General features: G+C 44.9%; 1 long non-coding RNA gene across 2 annotated transcripts; it reads left to right on the top strand.

The window, feature by feature from the left end:
- Positions 1-16455: 16455 nt before the first annotated feature.
- On the top strand, positions 16456-18576 carry LOC119276320. Of its 2 annotated transcripts, XR_005136539.1 has the most exons (4): positions 16456-16857; positions 17041-17264; positions 17474-18212; positions 18292-18576. It is a non-coding gene; the product is annotated as an uncharacterized LOC119276320 (long non-coding RNA). The 2 variants fall into 2 exon arrangements; XR_005136538.1 differs by having other exon boundaries at positions 17041-18212.
- The last annotated feature ends 961 nt before the right edge of the window (positions 18577-19537 follow it).

The raw sequence follows: 19537 nt of genomic DNA, 5'->3' as shown, positions 1-19537 counted from the left end.
GCCCCCTACCTCGTGGGGCCCCCGTAGCTCCTCCGACACCCCTTGCACCCATATATACTCTTGTACCCTAAAACTTCCAGAACAGAATATAGATCGGGAGTTCCGCCGCCGCAAGCCTCTGTAGCCACCAAAAACCTCTTGGGAGCCCGTTCCGGCGCCCTGCCGGAGGGGGATCCCATCACCAGTGGCCATCTTCATCATCCCGGCGCTATCCATGACAAGGAGGGAGTAGTTCACCCTCGGGGCTGAGGGTATGTACGAGTAGCTATGTGTTTGATCTCTCTCTCTCTCGTGTTCTCTCTCATGTTTCCTCTATGGCACGATCTTGATGTATCCCAAGCTTTGCTATTGTAGTTGGATCTTATCATGTTTCTCCTCCTCTACTCTCTTGTGATGAATTGAGTTTCCCCTTTGAAGTTATCTTATCGGATTGAGTCTTTTATGAGAACACTTGATGTATGTCTTGACGTGATTATCTGTGGTGACAATGGGATATCATGTGCCACTTGATGTATGTTTTGGTGATCAACTTGCGGGTTTCGTGACATTGGGAACCTATGCATAGGGGTTGGCACACGTTCTTGACTCTCCGATAGAAACTTTGGGGCACTCTTTGAAGTACTTTGTGTTGGTTGGATGAATCTGAGATTGTGTGATGCATATCGTATAATCATGCCCACGGATACTTGAGGTGACAATGGAGTATCTAGGTGACATTAGGGTTTTGGTTGATTTGTGTCTTAAGGTGTTATTCTAGTACGAACTCTTTTATAGATTGATCCGAAAGAATAACTTTGAGGTGGTTTCGTACCCTACCATAATCTCAACGTTTGTTCTCCGCTATTAGTGGCTTTGGAGTGACTCTTTGTTGCATGTTGAGGGCTTGTTATATGATCTATCTATGTTATTATTGTTGAGAGAACTTGCACTAGTGAAAGTATGAACCCTAGGCCTTGTTTCCTATCATTGCAATACCGTTTACGCTCACTTTTATCTTTAGTTACCTTGCTGTTTTTATTATTTCAGATTACGAAAACCTATATCTACCATCCATATTGCACTTGTATCACCATCTCTTCGCCGAACTAGTGCACCTATACAATTTGCCATTGTATTGGGGACACAAGAGACTCTTTGTTATTTGGTTGCAGGGTTGTTTGAGAGAGACCATCTTCATCCTACGCCTCCTACGGATTGATAAACCTTAGGTCATCCACTTGAGGGAAATTTGCTACTGTCCTACAAACCTGTGCACTTGTAGGCCCAACAACGTCCACAAGAAGAAGGTTGTGTAGTAGACATCAAGCTCTTTTCTGGCGCCGTTGCCGGGGAGGCTAGGTAAAGGGCACTCACTCACACCCCGTCAACTAAGATCTTTTCTGGCGTCGTTGCCGGGGAGGTGAGTGCTTGAAGGTATATCTTTAGATGTTGCAATCGAATCTTTTTGTTTCTTGTTTTAGCACTAGTTAGTCTATAAAAGAAAACTACAAAAAAATGGAGTTAAGTTTGTCTCATACGCTTCATCTTTTTAATATCTTTCGTGAGTATGATGGAAAGGAAAATTGTGCCCAAGTGTTAGAAGAAGAATGCATTAAAATGTTTGGCACTAAATCTTTGAATGATGAGCATGATTGCAATGTGATTAGTATGAATTCCTTGAATATCCATGATGTTAATGATAGGCAAAGACACAAGCTTGGGGAAGCTATGTTTGATGAAGATGATATTTTTTGTCCCCCAAGCTTTGATGAGCAAATTTACTATGATGAAAGCATGCCTCCTATCTATGATGATTATTGTGATGACACATATGCTCTAAAGAATAATTATAACCATGAAACTTGTCATCTTGATCTTAATTTTAAATCATATGATAGTTATTTTGTTGAGTTTGCTCCCACTACTATTCATGAGAAGAATTTTGCTTATGTGCAGAGTAATAAAATTTCTATGCTTGTAGATCAAGAAAAGAATGCTTTAGGTGCTGGTTATATTGTTGAATTCATTCATGATTCTACTGAAAATTATTATGAGGGAGGAACATATGCTTGTAGGAATTGCAATAATATCAAGTTTCCTCTCTATGTGCTTCAAGTTTTGAAGCTATGCTTGTTTTACCTTCCTATGCTAGTTGATTATCGTTCCCATAAGTTGTTTGCTCACAAAATCCCTATGCATAGGAAGTGGGTTAGACTTAAAGGTGCTAGTCATATGCTTCATGATGCTCCCGTTATGTTTCAATTCTTATCTTTTATGTGAGCATCATTGTCATCATCATGCCTAGCTAGAAAGGCATTAAAGAAAAGCGCTTGTTGGGAGACAACTCAATATTTATCCTTACTGTTTTTGTGTGTCCACATGATTATGCTACTGTAGTAATCATGTTTTATAGCTTTTGTTTCAATAAAGTGCCAAGTAAGACCTTTAGGATAGCTTACGGTGATAGTTGTGTTGATCCTGCTGAGAATCAGAAACTTTTACACCCAGTAAATTAGTTTTGTTAATTCACAGATACGCGATTCTGATCTGATTCTTCTTGCTCTGGATTGGTACACAAATTTCTCAGGTCGTCCTAATTTGGTAGAATTTTTGGAGTTCCAGAAGTATACGTTTGTTACATATTACTACAAACTGTTCTGTTTTTGACAGATTTTGTTTTCTATGTGTTGTTTGCTTATTTTGATGAATCTATGAGTAGTATCAGAGTGTATGAACCATAGATAAGTTGAAGTACAGTAGATATTACACCAATATGAATTTAGAATGAGTTCATTACAGTACCTAAGTGGTGGTTTTATTTTCTTATACTAACGGAGCTTACGAGTTTTCTGTTGAGTTTTGTGTTGTGGAGTTTTCAAGTTTTGGGTAAGGATTCGATGGACTATGGAATGAGGAGTGGCAAGAGCCTAAGCTTGGGTATGCCCAAGGCACCCCAAGGTAATATTCAAGGACAACCAAGAGCCTAAGCTTGGGGATGCCCCGGAAGGCATCCCCTCTTTCGTCTTTGTTCATCGGTAACTTTACTTGGAGCTATATTCACCACATGATATGTGTTTTGCTTGGAGCGTCATTTTATTTTGTTAGTATTGCTTGCTGTTATTTAGAATAATGTTTTGCATCTTTAGTTTCAATAAAGAAGTCAAGGATAGCCTTTCCCATGCTTATTTTGCTAGTATACATTTTGCTGTTTGAAAACAGAAAGTTTACCGCTGTTGCAAAAATTCCCTAGAAAAGTCAGAGAGTGGTATAATGTTGAATATTTTTGCATATTGAGCTCTGATAAATCTATTACAGTGGGAATTTTAGTTCATAATTTTTGGGGTTAGGGAAGTATGATGACTCTTGCATTCTTTACAGACTGTACTGTTTTGGCAGATTGCTGTTATGGTTGCATTGTTTGCATATGTTTGCTTGTTTAATGATTTTATTTGAATATAGGAGTATTAAATATGGAGAGGCATTTAGTATTCAATGTTGAATAATAATTTTGGTGATTTGTTACAGTAGAAAATGATAAGGTTTTGCATTGGTTTATACTAACCTATCTCACGAGTTCTTGTTGAGTTTGTTGTGAATGAAGCTTCTGATAAAAAGAGAAACCATGATATGAGAGGAATTAAGGAGACACAAAAGTTCAAGCTTGGGGATGCCCAAGGCACCCCAAGATAATATTTCAAGAAGTCTCAAGCATCTAAGCTTGGGGATGCCCCGGTAGGCATCCCATCTTTCTTCTTCAACAACTATCGGTTAGTATCGGTTGTGCCTAAGTTTTTGCTTCTTCACATGAGTTGTGCTATCCTTGCAATGTAGTTTTCTTTAACTTTGCTTGCTGTTTGAATAAAGTATCAAGATCTGAAATTTTTTAATGAGAGGGAGTCTTCACATAGTTACATAATTATTTAGCTATTCATTGATCTTCACTTATATCTTTCGGAGTAGTTTGTCATTTTCTCTAGTACTTCACTTATATCTTTTAGAGCACGGTGGTGGATTTATTTTGTAGAAATTAATGAACTCTCATGCTTCACTTATATTATTTTGAGAGTCTTTAATAGCATGGTAATTTGCTTAATATTAATATACTTGGTATTCAAGATATGTGAAACTTTCTTTTGAGTGCGTTGAATACTAAGATAAGTTTGATGCTTCATAATTGTTTTGAGATATGGAGGTGATAATATCAAAGTCGTGCTAGTTGAGTAATTGTGAATTTGAGAAATGCTTGTGTTGAATTTTGCAAGTCCCGTAGCATGCACGTATGGTTAAAGTTGTGTAAAAAATTTGAAACATGAAGTGTACCTGGCTTGTGCATCCTTATGAGTGGCGGTCGGGGACGAGCGATGGTCTTTTCCTACCAATCTATCCCCCTAGGAGCATGTGTGTAGTACTAGATTTTTGATGACTTCTAAATTTTTGCAATAAGTATATGAGTTCTTTTGACTAATGTTGAGTCCATGGATTATATGCACTCTCACCTTTCCGCCTTTGCTAGCCTCTTCAGTACCGTGCATTGCCCTTTCTCACCTTGAGAGTTGGTGCAAACTTCGCCGGTGCATCCAAACCCCGTGATACGATACACTCTATCACACATAAACCTCCTTATATCTTCCTCAAAATATTCACCATACCTACCTATCATGGCATTTCCATAGCCATTCCGAGATATATTGCCATGCAATGTCCATCATCATCATCATGACATACATTACTTTTGTCATATTGCCATTACATGATCATGTAGTTGACATCGTATTTGTGGCAAAGCCACCATGCATTATTTTTCATACATGTCACTCTTGACTCATTGCACCATCCCCGTACACCGCCGGAGGCATTCATATAGAGTCATATCTTGTTCTAAGTTTCGAGTTGTAATCCTTATGTTGTAATCAATAGAAGTGTGATGATCATCATTGTTAGAGCATTGCCCAAAAAGAAAAAAAAGAAAAAAAAATAAAGGCCAAAAGAAAAAAAAGAAAGGCCAAAAAAAGAATAAAAAAAGAAAAAATAGCGGCAATGCTACTATCTCTTTTTCCACACTTGTGCTTCAAAGTAAAACCTTGTCCTTCATGTAGTGAGTCTCATATATTGTGCTTCAAAGTAGCACCTTGTTCTTCATGTAGTGAGTCTCATAAGTTGTTTTTTTATACTAGTGGGAATTTTTCATTATAGAACTTGGCTTGTATATTCCTACGATGGGCTTCCTCAAATGCCCTAGGTCTTCATGAGCAAGCGAGTTGGATGCACACCCACTAGTTTTCTTTTGTTGAGCATTCATAGCTCTAGTGCATCCGTTGCATGGCAATCCCTACTCCTCATGTTGGCATCAGTTGATGGGCATCTCCATAGCCCGTTGATTATCCTCGTAAATATGAGACTTTCTCCTTTTTTGTCTTCTCCACACAATCCCCATCATCATATTCTATTCCACCCATAGTGTTATATCCATGGCTCGCGCTCATGTATTGCATGAAGGTTGAAAAAGTTTGAGATTATTATAGTATGAAACAATTGATTGTCTTGTCATCGGGGGTATAGAAGTTGGGAACATCTTTGTGTGATTAAAATGAAGCATAGCCTAACTATATGATTTTGTAGGGATGAACTTTCTTTTGCCATGTTATTTTGAGAAGACATGATTGCTTTTATTAGTATGCTTGAAGTATTATTATTTTTATGTCAATATGAACTTTTGTCTTGAATCTTTCAGATCTAAATATTCATATCACAAGTAAGAAGAGTTACATTGAAATTATGCCAAGTAGCACTCCGCATCAAAAATTCTTTTTTATCATTTACCTACTCGAGGACGAGCAGGAATTGAGCTTGGGGATGCTTGATACGTCTCCAACGTATCTATAATTTTCGATTGCTCCATGCTACTTTATCTACTGTTTTGGGCAATATTGGGCTTTATTATCCACTTTTATATTATTATTGGGACTAACCTATTAACCGAAGGCCCAACCCAGATTTGTTGTTTTATGCCTATTTCAGTGTTTCGAGGAAAAGGAATATCAGACGGAGTCAAAACGGAACAAAATCAACTGGAGAAGTTATTTTTGGAAGGAAAGCAACCCAGGGAACTTGGAGTGCACGTCAGGGGAGATACGGGCTGCCCACGAGGGTGGGGGGCGCGCCCACCCCGCCCCCTGCCTCGTGGGGCCCCTGTAGCTCCTCTGGCGTACCCCCTGCACCCATATATACTCTTGTACCCTAAAACTTCCAGAACAGAATATAGATCGGGAGTTCCGCTGCTGCAAGCCTCTGTAGCCACCAAAAACCTCTCGGGAGCCCGTTCCGGCGCCCTGCCAGAGGGGGATCCCATCACCGGTGGCCATCTTCATCATCCCAGTGCTATCCATGACGAGGAGGGAGTAGTTCACCCTCGGGGCTGAGGGTATGTACCAGTAGCTATTTGTTTGAGCTCTCTCTCTCGTGTTCTCTCTCGTGTTTCCTCTATGGCACGATCTTGATGTATCCCGAGCTTTGCTATTGTAGTTGGATCTTATGATGTTTCTCCCCCTCTACTCTCTTGTGATGAATTGAGTTTCCCCTTTGAAGTTATCTTATCGGATTGAGTCTTTTATGAGAACACTTGATGTATGTATTGCCGTGATTATCTGTGGTGACAATGGGATATCATGTGCCACTTGATGTCTGTTTTGGTGATCAACTTGCGGGTTTCGTGACATTGGGAACCTATGCATAGGGGTTGGCACACGTTCTTGACTCTCCGATAGAAACTTTGGGGCACTCTTTGAAGTACTTTGTGTTGGTTGGATGAATCTGAGATTGTGTGATGCATATCGTATAATCATGCCCACAGATACTTGAGGTGACAATGTAGTATCTAGGTGACATTAGGGTTTTGGTTGATTTGTGTCTTAAGGTGTTATTCTAGTACGAACTCTTTTATAGATTGATCCGAAAGAATAACTTTGAGGTGGTTTCGTACCCTACCATAATCTCTATGTTTGTTCTCTGCTATTAGTGGCTTTGGAGTGACTCTTTGTTGCATGTTGAGGGCTTGTTATATGATCTATCTATGTTATTAATGTTGAGAGAACTTGCACTAGTGAAAGTATGAACCCTAGGCCTTGTTTCCTATCATTGCAATACCGTTTACGCTCACTTTTATCTTTAGTTACCTTGCTGTTTTTATTATTTCAGATTACAAAAACCTATATCTACCATCCATATTGCACTTGTATCACCATCTCTTCACCGAACTAGTGCACCTATACAATTTGCCATTGTATTGGGTGTGTTGGGGACACAAGAGACTCTTTGTTATTTGGTTGCAGGGTTGTTTGAGAGAGACCATCTTCATCCTACGCCTCCTATGGATTGATAAACCTTAGGTCATCCACTTGAGGGAAATTTCCTACTGTCCTACAAACCTGTGCACTTGCAGGCCCAACAACGTCTACAAGAATAAGGTTGTGTAGTAGACATCAATGGTCTATATCTAGTACATTCCGCTGCCATGCATGACGATGAAACATGTAATGAGGTTTCTCCAGTTTACGGTACGAAGGATGAACCATGGCTCCTGCCAGGGTCAACATTGAGGGCTGACGAGAGGGCACCGGCCGATTCTTCTGGAGGTCGAAGGGGTTGCCTACAACGAGGCCTATCCGACCCAGGACTTCTTTGTCGTTCTTAAAGTCTACAGTAACGAATTTCACTATTTTGTCCTCGAGGAAGTTCATAAAATCCTGGCACTCAACGTCAGCATGGCATATGTGGTAGACCAAGCAAACGTTATGTACGCAAACCTGGATCATGGCGGGCTTCTTCCTCTCTTCGTCCTTTAGATCCTTCTCTTGTCCCATGACTGTGGTGTACTCAACATCTAGCCCAGCGACCCACTCATCATCTGAGTTTTCAAACATGCGTCTGAAGCGAGAAAGGCATCCTTTCACCGTCGCGGAAGTACGGGTGTAGATGATGTCGAACTCATCGCTGGTGATGATTCTAACCTTGTACTCACCGCCGATCGGGGAGATTTGGGACGCCATGGATTTTGGAGGAGGGTTAGGATTAGCGGAACTGCCGTAATGTGAATGGACGGGACAACTAGGAGCGAACCGCCGTAGTATTAAAGGACGTGCGGGGACGAGTAGGAGGGAACTGCCAGCGTGTGAACGGCTGGGTAGTGGCTTTCCATTCTCCCATGATACGGGCTTCCGAGAGCCCTTGGATCTGAGATCGAACGGTTGCATGGCGCGATTCTAGACCTATGGGTGAATATCCTATCCTGGAGGGTTATTCTGCAAATTTTCGGCAACTTAGCATGCGACCGTTTGATCTCAGATCCAAGGGCTGCCAGCAGCCCGTATCATGGTCGCGCCTACCACGACCGTCGCGTCGCTCGCGCGGTCACGTCCTTGGAGATTTAACACGGTGCATTGGGCTATCTGATGTTGGCATGTCATCACTTAGTCACTCATACTACAACAAGGTTAGCTATAAGGTTGGCTATAAGTGTATTTTTTTTACTCCTCTCTATCTCTTTCTTCGTACTCCCTCCGTCCCATAATATAAGAACATTTTTGACACTAGTGCAGTGTCAAAAACGTTCTTATATAATGGGACATAGGGAGTACTAGTATTTATTGCATTTGCCAAGGAGTGACCTCTTCCAATGAAATGGTGTTGCTAAGTTTGCTTCATTTCATTAGCTATAGACTCAAAATTGTCTTTTCACCTAGGTACACGCGATTAGCACTGTTTCTTCCTTGGGTCACCAAACTAGTCTCTCTCTTCTTGATTAACTTGCCACATCAGACTTTATGCCTATGTGGCAAGCTTAAGCACCTGTAGGAGCAAGTAAGTACAATAGTGCGCTTTACATGGCATTTTTGCATATCTGGAGGAAAGAGAGGCAAGGAAAAAGTGGAGAAGTGGGCTCTCATGCAAGAGCCAGCCTCTACTACATGGTGGAGCATTGGGAGAGGCACCTATATGGAGGTGGTCAGGAATCGGGAGACTCATGCCGGTCATAGCACCGTAGTTAAATTGATAATGGCAAGTCAAATCATGGGGCCCCACCTGTCGAGCAGTAACTCGCTGTCAAACCAGCCCGAATTTAGCATAAACATGTCCATCACTAGCACGGCACAACACATATGACGGGTTAAAGTCGCCGGCTTTGTTTGAGGACATGCTTTTGCCCTTTTGGATGTCAACTCCCTTCACTTTTTCCTTCTTCTCCTTAGGAGCACCCTCTCCTTCTTTCACAAACGTTTTCTTGAGAGGAGGAGGACGGTTGGTCTTGTTGTTCTTCTTCTTCTTGCTCTTGGACTTGGGTGCAAACCCAATTCCTTCCTTGGCCACAACTTCCTTTTGATTGCTCAAAAGGTTATTGAGGTTCTTCTCACCTTGAATGCATGTCACAAGGCCTTTCTCAAGTTGATCTTTCAACTTGGCATTCTCCTACACAAGATGCACATGCTCACAACACGGGTTAGTAGCACATGCATTATCAATTAATACCATGTGAGGAAAGGTGGCCTTTTCCTTGATTAGCTTAACTTGGAGTTGAGCATGAGACTCCTTGAGGTTAGCGTGAGCACCCTTCAAGACCTTGTGGGCCTTGTCAAGTATCTCAAACTCCTCTTTGAGTCTAGCATGATCAACCCCAAGTTTAGCCTTCTCGGAAGTTAGCACACGAGACACGACAAGAGCATGATCAAGATCTTTCTTTAACTTAGCATGGTCATCATTGTGTGACTCCTCAAGAGTCAAATGATGCACACACTCTTCCTCAAGAGCATTAGAGAGATCCGATATCTCATGGGCATAGTCATGACTATGACCTTCCATCTTAGAGATGGTTTCTTCGTGAGCCTCGATCATGTCATTGGCCTCACCAAGTTGTTCCAAGAGAGCAACAAAATGCTTCTTGGACTTGCCCTTGAGCTTACTCATAAAAGACTCAAACTCATTCAACTCTTCATTAGACCCATCATGTTCATCAATGCACTCCTCCATGGAGGGATTAGTAATGATGGTGGTTTTAATGTTGGGGGTTACCTTGTTTGAAGCTTTAGCCATGAGGCATTTGGCGGTGATGTTTTTGTTGGGTGAATCAAAGAGAGACACCCGGGGAGTAGTAGAAATGGCAACGGATGCCATGGCCATAGCTTCTTCATTTTCATCATCATCGTCATCCTCTTGGTATTCTTCTTGAACCACCAACCCACGAGTGGGAGTCTTCTTGGCGAAGTTGTTCTTGTTGGGGAAGGACTTGGCTTTGTCTTTTCGGATGAACTTGCCACCATTGTCTTCCCGCTTCTCGTAAGGACAATCCGCAACGAAACGGCTCACATTACCACAGTTGAAGCAAGTTCTAACTCGTTGCTTGCCCTTGACGCCACTTGAGTTGTTCTTGTTGAAGTTGGGTCTTGAACTCTTCTTGCTCCAAAATTGTCTTGAAGCAAGGGCCATGTGCTCATGGTAATCAAATTTGGTGTCTTTGGGGTTGCTTTCCTCATCTTCCACTTCTTCCTCTTCTTCCATAATAACCTTGGCCTTCAAAGCAAGGTTGGGCTTCTTTGCCCTTTGATAACGGAGCACCGCATTGTCGGCGGTCTTGTCCAAGATGCTCATTGCAACAAACTCATCCAACACTTCACTTGAGGTCATGGAGTGGAAGTCTGGTCGTTGACGAATGACGGAGGACATGGCCTTGTTGTAGGGCATCATGGCCTTGAGGAACTTTCGCTTGATCCAATTGTCATCCATGTCCTTGCTTCCATGATCTCGGAGTGCGACCGCGAGTTTGGTCACTCTTCGAAAGAGTTCACGAGGTTCTTCATCTTCTTTCATTGCAAACTCATCGGCTTCATCTTGCACCACTTCATAGTTGGAGCGTTGAATGCTAGCACTTCCTCGATAGAGACCCTCGACACATTTCCATGCTTCTTTAGCCATGGCATGGGGTCGAAGATGAGGGAGATCTTCGGGAAGGATTGCATCTTGGATGATGAAGAGAGCACTCTCATTGAATTGATTGTCCGCGGCTTCTCAAGGGGTGAAGTTGCTTGGGTCATGAGGATAGAAACCTTCTTCAATGATTCTCCAAAGGTTAGTGTTCACATGTTTTAAATGACGCTTAAAGAAATAGACCCAAGAATCAAAATCTTCATGTTTCTCATATTTAGGAGGAGGACCGGCATGATTCAAATGAGTGGAGGGGATAGGCCCTCCATAAATTGGGGGTTCCACATGGGCGAAGATGCCGGTACCATTTCTACCACTAATAGAAGGACTCTTTTCAATGTTAGCTTCCCCCTTGTCGGAGGTAGCATCCGTCACCTTGTTGGTGGGATCACCCACTTTCATCGGCGAGGTAGATTGTTTAAGTCCTTCTAGGAATTCTTTAAACATGTCCTTGACCTCGGTCGTCATGGAGGTTTTCAATGTTTCCAAAGCCACATTGAATTCCTCACGAGAGATCGAGTTACCCCCATCTCCCGTAGATGATATCGGATTCGCACCGGAGTGCTCTCCCACCTCATCTACGACATCAACCATACTCTTCGGACGGTAAAGTCCTTAAAAAGAGACGAGGCTCTGATACCAATTGAAAGGATCGATATGGTTGACTAGAGGGGGAGATGAATAAGCAACTAACAATTTTTAAGCTTTTCTTTACCAAATTAAACTATGCAACAAAATAGGTTGTCTAGATGTGCAACTAAGTGAGCAACCTATATGATGCAATAACAACTAGCACATAAGCAAGCAATGGATGTAACGCAAGTAGGCTTGCAAAAGTAAAGGCACGAAATAACCAAGAGTGGAGCCGGTGGAGACGAGGATGTGTTACCGAAGTTCCTTCCTTTTAAAGGGAAGTACGTCTCCGTTAGAGCGGTGTGGAGGCACAATGCTCCCCAAGAAGCCACTAGGGCCACCGTATTCTCCTCACGCCCTCACACAATGTGAGATGACGTGATTCCACTATTGGTGCCCTTAAAGGCGGCGACCGAACCTTTACAAACAAGATTGGGGCTATCTCCACAACACTTGGAGGCTCCCAACAACACCACGAAGCTTCACCACAATGGAGTATGGCTTCGAGGTGACCTCAACCGTCTAGGGTGCTCAACACCCAAGAGTAACAAGATCCGCTAGGGATAAGTGGGGGAAATCAAATTTATCTTGGTGGATGTGTAGATCTGGGCCTTCTCAACCAATCCCGAGCAAATCAACAAGTTTGATTGGCTAGGGAGAGAGATCGGGCGAAAATAGAGCTTGGAGCAACAATGGAGCTTTGGGGGAAAGAGGCGAGTCAACTTGGAGGAAGAAGACACCTTTATATAGTGGGGAACACAAACCAACCGTTACCCTACTGTACATCCCCGCACAGAGCGGTACTACCGCTAGGGAAGGGCGGTACTACCGCTCCCTACCCAGCGGTACTACCGCGCTGGCGAGGAAGACAGGGCCCTGGCCCCAGAGCGGTACTACCGCGGGAGAAGAGCGGTACTACCGCTTGGAGCGGTACTACCGCTTCTACTACCGCGCCTAGTACCGCAAAACCCGACACGAGAAAACACTGGTCTCAAATCGAGGCGGTAGTAGCGCGGAACAGCTGCGGTACTACGGTCGAAGCCCGCAAGCTGTACTACCGCCTTGCGGAGCGGTACTACCGCTGAGAGCGGTACTACCGCTTCGTGGAGCGGTACTACCGCTGGAGAGCTTCGGCGGTACTACCGCTGTAGACCGCGGTACTACCACTGGCACAGAAGAGCAGGTACGGAAGAGAAGGGGCACCTTCAAAGATGCGGAAGGAAGACGACGGGTGTGAAAGGGATGTGTACGTGTTGATTCCGCCCTAGTCTTACCAAAGCGGATCCCCTCTTGATAGTACGGTGACTCCTACGGAACTAGTCCACCAACAACGAAACGAAGGAGCTGCACCGTCTTGAATAAAACATCGAGGGGAGGAAATCGTCTCATGCCAATGGATGAATCTCTGAAAGAACTTAACGCACACGATTAGTCCGCAAAAGCATTGTCATCAATCACCAAAACCACTTGGGGATAAATATGCTCTTACAGACGCTACATTAATTGTTCACCCAGCCCAGCTAATGGCTATAATTCAAAAAAAAGATCAAATTGACTGTAAATTCTACCGCGCAAAAAAAGACTGTAAATTCTGAAAAAATGGGTTGAATACGTGCCACATTTTTGGAGGCTGAAATGTGGGCCAATAGGTCGAAGCCAACGCAAGTCGTTGTTAATTTAGTCAACAAATGATTCTGACATGTTAGCCATTGGATTTACATCCAACGACCGGCATCCATCTTCAATCTCTCGTGTTCTTCCTCCAGCGCCGCCGGGACCACCTCCCGCCTCCTGCTGCTAGCAGTTCTCCTTAGCACGCTTCGCTATGAAGCGCTACTCCATCGTTGGCCAGGCCATCCCTCCACCCATCCATGCCTCCTGTTCTTCTCCACCACTGTTGAACCACACCGCACTAGAACCAGTTAACCCTCGTACACCTCTCCGTCTGCGACTCTACTCCCGCGTCTTCCCATCTCCGGCTCGTTGCTGTCTGGGGCCTCGCCGTCGTCCACCACCTTGAATGCGCTCGGCGCGGCATGGTCAACGTGGTCAACGAACGACACCATCATAAGTAGACTGTGCGTGGACAGGCTGACAGCTGGGTCCATGGCCGCACACAAGGAAATGCCTCCTTATTATGCGCAAAAAAATGATTCCTCCACCTGACATCTGGGACCCACCGGAAGGGCCTCTGTATTTCGCGAAAAAAATGTGCCCCCCGCTGACTTGTCGGACCGACCAGCTATCTTCGCACGCAAGGAAGTGCCTTCTTATTACGCACAAAAAAATGAATACTCCCCCTACCAGCTAGAACCCAGCATACTGGGAGGCTGACTTGTGGGCCTACCAAGTTGACGGGGACGGAGGGCTTTGTCAACTTAGTCAATATGAATGATTCTAGCTCCAGTTACCGTATGATGTTCATCCAACGGTTGTAGTGCTTTTTCAACCTCTCGTCTTCTTGCTCCAGCCGCCCAAACCAGCGCCGATCGTGCCGCGTGCTCCTGCCTTCCGTGGCCGGCTGTGATGCCGCGGAGGCCTCACCGCTCCCTACTACTCCCACCGCTGGCCAGGCCATCCCTCTACTCACCCACACCCCCTGTTATTCTGCAGCGACAGCAGCCTCACACCTCAGCCGAACCAGTGAACCCTCGTACTCCTCTTCGCGTGGGCATCCACTGATGCGTCTTCCCCGGCTCCGAGTCGTCCCCTTCCTAGGCCTCGCCGTCGTCCACCGCCGTGGTGCTCTCGTCGCGGCGTGGTCAACATGGTCAAGGAACGACTTCCATCGGACGTGGACTGTACGTGGAGAGGCTGACAGCTGGGTCCACGGCCGCAGCAAGGAAGTGCCTCCTTATTACGCGCAAAATAATGATTCCTCCACCTGACAGCAGGGACCCACCGGACGAGCCAACGTATTTCGCGAAAAAAAGTTTCCCCCTGACTGCTGGGACCCACCAGCTACATCTTCGCACGCAAGGAAGTGCGTCCGGGCAAAAAAAACGATTTGCCCCCTAACAGCTGGGACCCATCAACTACATCTTCGCACGCAAGGAAGTGCGTCCGGGCAAAAAAAAATGATTCACCCCCTGACTGCTTGGACCCACCAGCTACATCTTCGCACGCAAAGGAAGTGCGTCCGGGCAAAAAAAACGATTCGCCCCTCTGACTGCTGGGACCCACCAGCTACATTTTCGCACGCAAAGAAGTGCCTGATAGTCGGGACCCACCTGGTCGAAGCGTACGTAGCGTTGTCATTCTGGTCGCGAACGTGTACGTACATATATACTGGTCGATGTAGAGGCGCACACGTGTCGTAGTAGAGGCGCGTACGTGTCATAGTAGAGGCGCGCATGTAGCATGTACACGTACGTACAGCGGTCAGGGTGCAAGAAAGAAAATACGGCTATGTACATACATACAGGCGGGGTCTCGAATGCGTACTCGCGCATACGTACGGTCAGGGCTCGTGTGCATGGCTGGGTCGGAACAGAGAAACAGAGTCGTCGTCGTGTTCATGGGGAGGCAACGGAATGCGTCGTGTTCATGGGGAGGCAACAGAATACGTCGTGTTCATGGGGAGGCAACGGAATGCGTCGTGTTCATGGGAGGCAACGGAACGCGTGGGAGCCAACCGGCTTGAACGGAACAGGCGATGGAAACGAGGCCTGGCGTACCGCACAACAGAGGAAACGGACCTCCTACGTTCGGAACGGGGTCCTGTTGATCGGGAGGGGTGTGGCGTACCGCAAAACGGAGGAAACGGACATCCTATGGTCGAAACGGGGGTCCTGTTGATCGGGAGGGGTGTGTCATACCGCAAAACGGACGAAACGGACTTGTGTTGGAGCGCTACGGTCTAAACGGGGTCCTGTTCATCGGGAGGGGTGTGGCGTACCACAAAACGGGACTCCACGGGATACTGTTCATCTCCAACGTCAACCTCCTCCAGCCTCCACAGGCTACCGTCGACCTCCTCCAGCCTCCACGGGCTCCTGTTCATCCAGCTTCCACCGCGCGCTACTCCACCGGCTACTGTTCAACCACCCCTCCACGGGCACCCCTCCACCGTCTACTGTTCATCCAGCCCTCCACACCACGGGGTCCTATTCAACCACCCCTCCACGGCCACCCCTCCACCGTCTACTGTTCATCCAGCCCTCCACACCACGGGGTCATGTTCATCCAAAGGCAACGCCACCGCTCACTGTTCATGCAATCCCCCCTCCCCGCAACGCTCACTGTTGATCCAATCGATCGGCTTCAGTTAGCAGCAGTAGCGAAGGAATCGCTCCATCGGGTTCAGTTAACAGCCATCGATCGATCGCTCGGGTTCAGTAACGCGTAGCCTGCAGTGCAATCGCTCGGGTTCAGTTAGAGCCCAACGCCTCGCTCGGGTTCAGTTAGAGTCAATGCCTCACACACACGCGCGTACGTGTACGAGAGAAACGCGCATCGCTCAGCCCCCAACTTTCCACCGTAACCGGCAACTCCCCGAAATTTTCCTCCCCCTCGCTTCTACCACGGTTTTTTCCATCATGGACGGCCCAAAGAATGTCATGCAGCTGCTTCTCCGGCTCGCCCAGGACGAAAAGCCCATTTTCTGTCATGATTGTTTGTCATAGAAGTAGGAGCCCACCACATGATACCGGGTTTTGTCACAATTATCTCTACTCCTATAAAAATACGGGTTGGTGATGATGGTGTGTCTGTCTTCGGATCATATGCATCGTTTGATCTTGAATCTAAGGTTGAGATTGAGCTAAGACGTGTTGTACCAAGGGCCAAAACAAAATAGTCTGGACGTTTCTCCTCCTCTTGCGAAACAGATCTCTAGCGCCTCACGTGCTTCCACCCTATCTCTGGCCACCGAAGCCCACAGCCGAACACTGTCTCAATCTCGACACCCAAATGAGCACACCAACGTGAGAGGCCGGATCGAGCCCATCCCCTCCGCCATGGTCAACGACCCACCGCCCACGATGGCACTGACGCCCCCAATTCCCCATGCCAACGCGTGCGAGACGGTGCCATTGGATCGATGGCGCGCGTGCTATGTGCGTGTGCGCGTGCGCTTGAATGCTAGGGCGGCGTGCAGGAGCTCCCCCTTCTCCTCCCTTTTCCTCTCTCCCCCTGCACGCGGTGGAGCTTGAGCTGGGCGGGAGGCTGAGCGGGAGTTCTTGGGGGCAGAGGAAGAAGGCGTGGACGTTGGGGAGTAGTTGCGTGGAACGATGGAAGGAGGGCGTGAACGGTGGGATGGGCGCTGGCTGGCTGGTGAGTGCGTCAAGGTTGCTCTAATGTTGTTAATTTTGTTGCTCTGCCCTGATATACCACTATTTGAGCATATATAAAGAGATCATAGAGGAAAGCAGCAGTAGGGCTGCTACGATTTTGTTCATGGTGCTACTGGTCTGGTTAATGTTGGTATTTGCTTAATGATTATGACTGTTGCTACAGGTACTCGCTTTATGATATGAAGATATGTATGCTGCTGGTAGGTACTCGTGAACATGGTGAAAAGGGATCGGTGCTGCAGCGGCAGGCGTCTGGTGGCTATGCAGTGGCATCCGCTACTTAGACACGTAGCCGACAACCGTGAGAAGACTTTGATCTTGATATATTAGATGTAAGCCCCATACACCATAGGAGGTCCTCCTTTTGGTGATATCAGTCGCCAGTCGGTGAGCTTTCTCCATCTTCACCCTCTAACACACATTGGTTCTGCATTATGTATATGTGGCTTAGATAATAAAGGAATGTTTCTATCTGAATATTATCCAGTTATTCTTTCTTTGTCTAAATCGATTTAGGAGAAGAGATAGAGAGAAGCAAGTTACTGGTGTTGTTAATTTGGGAAATTTAGTACTTTGTTTATATTGCTTTGTTTTAGGGGATGAAGTAAATAGAAGAAGAAATTCCTGGGATGGATCTATATGTGCCCGTTATGCTGTCATGTAAATTCCACAACACATCTGTATGCGTGTATCCTTCTTATAGTTTCTATTACCCACTTATAGTCATGCTTGACAGCCTGAGGGCTGAGGCTAACAATTCTTTTCGTCTCTGTGCCCCTTATTTCAGTGCATTGTGCTACTGTATACTACTGTTATAATGACATGTGCATTTAGTAAAATCCCTTAATAATGGCAGCATGTAAAAAATTAAATGTTTCCTGAGTGCTGACTGTGGTATAGATTCGTTTAAGTTCTGAAACCTGCAAGTACTTAATTAGATAATAATTCTGTAGGATGATAAAAAAGAAGAAGATGATGATTCAGTTATCAAGAGGATGTGTGAACTCTGAACCTGAAGAACAGGAAATAAAACATGAGGAAGATAATGGAAGAGAAGAAGAAGCAGACATTAGGATAATGAAAGAGAATGAGTAGATAATGAGAATGGTAATGAAAGAGAAGACGAGATGCACCTTGGCTAAGTAAAGAGCTAGACCTGAAATTGCCAATAAAGGGAATGAGGTCCCTTTCTCTATCGGTGCCATCTTAGCTGCCGGCGATTAGGTGCATATTTCGCGAGATAATCTCGTTCTAACATGTCTCTGATTTTGAATTTTTTTTTGCGGATTTCAGAATATAGAAGGCAGCTTCGCAGAGGGGTCACCGACGAGCAAGGTGAGGCCATTGCGTCTATTCTTGTGTTAGTTTATTTGAAAGAAATCACACTAATTTCTCTCAGTACATGTCTCTGCAGAGAAATACTGCTGTATGTTCATGAACAATTTTCTGTTGCTCTGACTGAACGGATTGTCTCTGTAATTCTTGTCTGTTTGGGTGGTGCCCAGCTGCCAATAGAAGACAAGCTGTCTTCTTGCCGAACAACGCCACAATTGCATAGTTGTATGTTATTTAGGATTGTCTCTGTTGCATACGACCTGGAGTTACAAGAGGTCCGGTACTAATCTTGTGTATGTATCTTTTCTGTATACACCTGATTTCAAAGCATCTATTATAGTACATTTTGTTTCTTTGCTCGGTACAAGATGTATTGCAAGTGTTGTTCATTGTTTTCTTCCTTTTATGTAAATATATACTACAGACCCTCCACAGGCTCAGTTTTCTTCCTTTTGTCTGAATATATCAGACATTTATGTATGATGTCCTAGCAGTTGGATGAAAGCAAAAAACCACAGAACTAATATTGTTGGCACATATGTTTTGAGGAAACAACTAAAAGAAGACTATACTATGCTTGACAAATGATTCCATGGCCTCATAGACGCCTTAGGTATGTAACTAATTAAGTGGAACTAGTCGTGCGGGTTATGTCTGGAATATTGCTTCTCTTTATGGTGGCATTGTGTCCAAATTCATTTTTCCTGTGCATATTTTGCAAAGCATTTAGTTAACCAATTGTTTGTCATGAAACCATATATAAGTGTGCTCAAGCTATAGTATGTGTGCTAATATATTGGTTCCTGACTATAACTTAAACTCACCTAATCTTATTTGATCCGTAGCGTAGCACGGGCATCTTGCTAGTCGTCATAGAAGTGTCATATGCATGACAGAAATTTTTTTCGTTCGGTCCAAAATGTCACGGATGTGTCTTTTTTTTGTAGTGATCCCACCTTTGGGGACGAAACGATATCCATTGCCTCTTATTACTTTCAATTTTTTTTCTCATGTCAACATAGAACAACAGGAGTGTTGTGTGAATTTTTGTGATTTTTCGGGGTTCGTCTGGACATTTTATGCATTAACTGAGTTTTCAATGCATTTATGTGCATAATTCAAATTTGAACTACATGCACATGCTCCAGTGCATATAAATTGGTTGAAAAATCAAATCTGTGTCCTTGGGTGCATGCCTAGGTCCCATGCAAGAAATGAGAATGAATTTCAAACACCAGGGCACCGTTGATTGCCGGCAAAATATTAATATGCCTGGTTTTTAAATTCTAGTAAATCCAAAACTCGTCTGAAATTCATGAAACTTG

Source organism: Triticum dicoccoides, chromosome 3B (assembly GCF_002162155.2).
Source record: "Triticum dicoccoides isolate Atlit2015 ecotype Zavitan chromosome 3B, WEW_v2.0, whole genome shotgun sequence".
NCBI lineage: Eukaryota > Viridiplantae > Streptophyta > Magnoliopsida > Poales > Poaceae > Triticum > Triticum dicoccoides.
The sequence above is the reverse complement of the archived record's forward strand: the minus strand, read 5'-3'. Positions and strand labels throughout refer to the sequence as shown.